The sequence below is a fragment of the Cervus elaphus genome, chromosome 16, assembly GCF_910594005.1.
Source record: "Cervus elaphus chromosome 16, mCerEla1.1, whole genome shotgun sequence".
Lineage (NCBI taxonomy): Eukaryota > Metazoa > Chordata > Mammalia > Artiodactyla > Cervidae > Cervus > Cervus elaphus.
In genome coordinates this window covers 32174361-32179029 of record NC_057830.1, presented here as the reverse complement: position 1 = coordinate 32179029, position 4669 = coordinate 32174361, and the positions used below count along the sequence as shown (strand labels likewise).

The 4669-nt window shown below is 37.8% G+C and overlaps 1 non-coding gene across 1 annotated transcript; it reads left to right on the top strand.

Moving 5' to 3' along the window:
* Nucleotides 1–1401: 1401 nt before the first annotated feature.
* Nucleotides 1402–1502, top strand: LOC122673098. The gene has a single exon (XR_006334589.1). It is a non-coding gene; the product is annotated as a U6 spliceosomal RNA (small nuclear RNA).
* Nucleotides 1503–4669: the final 3167 nt, after the last annotated feature.

Below are 4669 nucleotides of genomic sequence, written 5' to 3'. Positions count from 1 at the left end.
CCACTGGACAACCAGGGAAGTCCCTAAATGCTTTCTCTTAAGAGGTAAAATCGGGTACAATTGTTCTTTTTCTGCACAACCTGGAATTCAAAAAATATCTAATTAAGGAAGTCTTTGAATCTTGTGCTCCAACTTTCCATTCCATGGGCTGTAGATGAGGAGGGTTATATCTTTTAACATGAAGTGTAATTAAATGCAATTCACAATTATAATCATGCTCTTAGTACATCTCAGACATTTCATTGCTGATCTTCTATACCCATGCTGTTCTTTGGTATAATAATTGTCTAAGGAAAATGCCCCTGATCTTGGCCCTCTTGGTCAGACATTTACATACGCTGAGTTTAATTATTATATTATAAAATGCCTTTCAAAAGATTTTACCATAACTCAGCATTGAAACAAAATTATTCAGTGTGTACAGAAAGATGTGGAAACATAAAAAGCAGAGCAGAAATGTAATATTACTAAAGCAAATAATCCCATTAGAAGAATGACCTCAGTTTCACATTTTCTGGGGAAGAAACAACCAGTGCTTGAAGGAACCCAAGAGAGAAGATACCCAAAGTGGCAAAAAACAGGAAAATGCAAAGAGATTACCTTCACACACAATACAATGCAGCTTAAAGGGTGGAGAAATGGGCAAACTTCAGCACAGATTTCAAAAGCATCAAGAATCTGGTTATATTACACAGAGAAAGACAAATATTGCATTATCTCATTTATAGGGGAATCTAAAATAAACAAAATACAGACTCATGGATTCAGAGAACAAATTGATGGTTGCCAGAGGCAAGGGATGGGGCTGGGCAAAATGGGTGAAGTGGGTGAAGGAGTCCAAAGGTACAAGCTTCCAGTCATAAGATGCTGGGATGTAATGTACAGCATGGTGACTAGAGCTTATAATACTGTATTGTACACTTGCAAGTTGCTGAGAGGGTAGATTTTATAAGTTCTCATCACAAGAAAAAAAAAATGTGTTATGTCTGGTGATGGAGGTTAGCTAGACTTATTATGATGAACATTTTGCAATTTATAAATACTGAATCATCATGTTGTACACCCAAAACTAATATAGTGTTAAATGTCAATTTTATGTCAACTTTTTAAAAAAGAAACTGCTTATGACACAGGACTGTTCCATCAACAAATTGTTGTGCTGTGGTTTAGTTGGCAGCTATTGCTTGCTTGCTTTCTTTTTCTGTCTCCCTCTTCTTCCTTCTTTCTTCCTTTCCTTCCTCCCTCTTCCTCTCTCTCCCTCTGTTTTTCTCTCTCTTTCTTTCTTTCTCTTCAGTACCTAAAACAAAAGGATGCTTACAATCAATGATGTCTTGCAGTCAATGAAATACATTGAATTGCTTCTTTGTTAACATGAAAATGTATTCCTGACCCATTTTAAATGTTCCTTTCAGGAGCACATAAAGTAAAATTAGAATGATGCAGAGTTAGCATGGCACCTGGCTGAGGATAACACACAACCTGGTGAACTATTTTACATTTTTTCTTTTTCTTAATCTGAGTGTTTATTTGTGAATACTTATCCAGCTATAAACTTCATGCTTTGTGCATATTTTTCTGAATGTGCCATGCTTTAATGTAAGTTTTCTTAAAATATCAGTATATAACAGAGTTTGCATAGTATGGATCCCATTTTTGAAATGACGGAGGTCTACATTGACTTCTTACATTGATACACATATTTCTATATGTCAGCCCAGAATCCATATGTCAACAAGAATTGTGGAAAGACAGGTAACTTTTGCTTTCTTCTTCATGATTTTTTGTGTCTGAATATTTTTTACGGTGAGCATGTATTTCTTTCACAGTGAGAAGAAAAAGACAGAAAGACCTAGTCCCATTTTAAAAATACACATAGTTAAACAAAACCTGCATATTCTTTGAATAGCAAATCCACTTCACAGAATTTGTGTACAGAAATAACTAAGGATATGCACAAGTTGAGAACGCTCATCATATTTCATGTCTTCTATTCAGTATTTTCATTTGAGTATTTAGTCTAAAAACTGATTTGAGATGTAGACAGATATTTATTTACAAGGTTTTTCATCATAGTGGTTGCAAAATATCAAATACTTCCAATAACATGGGGATAGTTAGATAAACTACTGTACATTCATGTGAGGAGCTTAGTCACGAACATGGATAAGGATTTTGAAAAAAAAAAAACTGTGATGATATAGGAGATGCTTATCAACACTGCCACATGAAAAACTACTACAAAACTCTCAATGCAATATAAACCATATTTTACACAAGCACAAAATATATATATGACATATATATGCAAATGAAAAGAAAGAAATATGTGCAAATGTTTATAGTGGTTATTCTTAACTCAGATTATAATTTTTAATTATCTTTTTTGTACCTTCTTGTATTTTCTGTATTTTCCAAATTCTCTAAAATGAGCATTATATGTTCTGTAAATTTCAGAGCCTACTCCAGTATTCCTGCCTAGAAAATCTCATGGACGGAGGAACCTGGCAGGCTACAGTCCATGGGGTCACAACAAGTCAGATACGACTGGGCAACTAACACAAATTTTAGAAAGTAATTTTTTTAAATCACTACAGTCATAAGTACTTTTCTGGAGAACAAACAGCCACATCAAAACAAAATTTTTATTCTAGAAAGAAGCACAGAAAGTGCCCCAGGCCCTCTTCTCAACTCTTGTACTCCATTATTGAAGGATGGCCTGTTACTTAGCGCCTATTCAGTTCAGTTCAGTTCAGTTCAGTCACTCAGTCGTGTCCAACTCTTTGCAACCCCATGAATTGTAGCACGCCAGGCCTCCCTGTCCGTCACCAACTCCCGGAGTTTACCCAAACTCATGTCCATCGAGTCGGTGATGCCACCCAGCCATCTCATCCTCTGTCGTCCCCTTCTCCTCCTGCCCCCTTCTCCTCCTGCCCCCAATCCCTCCCAGCATCAGGGTCTTTTCCAACGAGTCAACTCTTCGCATGAGGTAGCCAAAGTATTGGAGTTTCAGCTTCAGCATCAGTCCTTCCAACGAACACCCAGGACTGATCTCCTTTAGGATAGACTGCTTGGATCTCCTTGCAGTCCACGGGACTCTCAAGAGTCTTCTCCAACACCACAGTTCATTAGGTTCATTTAAATGCAGGTTCCATTATACCTGCTCCTCTAGTTACCTTGCCCAAAATAAAGTAGAAATACTAATGGAGGCAGGCAGAGGAATGTAGTTGTCAAGAGACACAAGGATTAATGTATAAGTGAGGGGGGAGAGATAAAAATAATCATATTAGTCATATAATAATGTGTGTTTGCCTTTTCATACTGTTAATGGAGTTCTCAAATAATTTGGCCACCTGATGTGAAGAGCCAGCTCATTGGAAAAGACTCTGATGCTGGGAAGATTCAGGACAGGAGGAGAAGGGGATGACAGAGGATGAGATGGTTGGATAGCATCATTGACTCAATGAATATGACTTTGACAAACTCCAGGAGACAGTGAAGGACAGGGAAGCCTGGGGTTCTGCAGTCGAGGGGGTTGCAAAGAGTCAGTTATAATTTAGTGACTAAACAACAACAATGAAAATAATGTGTTTTTAGTGTCCAAGCTTTGAAACATACAGACTTAAGGGCAAAAGCGTATTAAAACAATCCATATCCAAATTCAGAGTGTGATTCAAGACATTAAACCTTTTATATGCAACACTCTTCTATTAAAAACCTTTGAAGTTATAAAATTTCATGGAAATGAACAAAGTTTAAAAAGTCAGACAGGAGCTTTAAAATTCTTTTGGTTGCACAATAAATATTTACTTTTATAGATTAATATTATATTATCATAATTATATGTGAAGAGAAATATACACAAAAAATATAATTTGTAAAGGACTGAATTTTGAAATCCTTGCTTTATACCCAAAATGAATCTTCTTGTACATTGATTTAGTTCAGAATTCAGCAAATTAATGTCTGTGATTTTACTTTTCATTCACATTTTAACTCAGAACTTCCCTTACTAAGAAGGAGATGAGAGAAAGCAGTAATGAAAAATGGTCCTGGCCAGTAGTGTGTTTGTCACCTTACGATTTTCTTGACAATCTTACTAGAGAGCAGAAAGTGAAAGTGAAAATCACTCGGTCATGTCCGACTCTTTGCAACCCCATGGACTGTAGTCCATGGAATTCTCCAGGCTTGAATACTGAAATGGGTAGCCTTTCCCTTCTCCAGGGGACCTTCCCAACCCAGGAATCGAACCAGGGTCTCCTGCATTGCAGGCAGATTCTTTACCAACTGAGCTATCAGGACAGATCATATCACTAGTCTACTACCACTGGATGATCAAGCTGGCCAACATTATTATTTTTTTTTTTTTTTGGCTGAGCTGGGCCTTCCTTGCTGCGTGAGGACTTTCTCTGGTTGCCAAGTGCAGACTCCTCACTGCGGTGGCTTCTATTGTTGCAGAACTTGGGCTCTAGGTGGGCGAGCTTCAATAACTGCAGCACACCAGCCCCGTAGCTGTGACGCACAAGTTTAGCTGCCCTGTGGCATGTGGGATCTTCCCAGACCAGGGATCAAACCCATGCCCCCTGCATTAACAGGGAGATTCTTAACCACTGGACCACCAGGGAAGTCCCAAGCTGGGCAATATTTTGATACATAACAAACCATTCCTTTA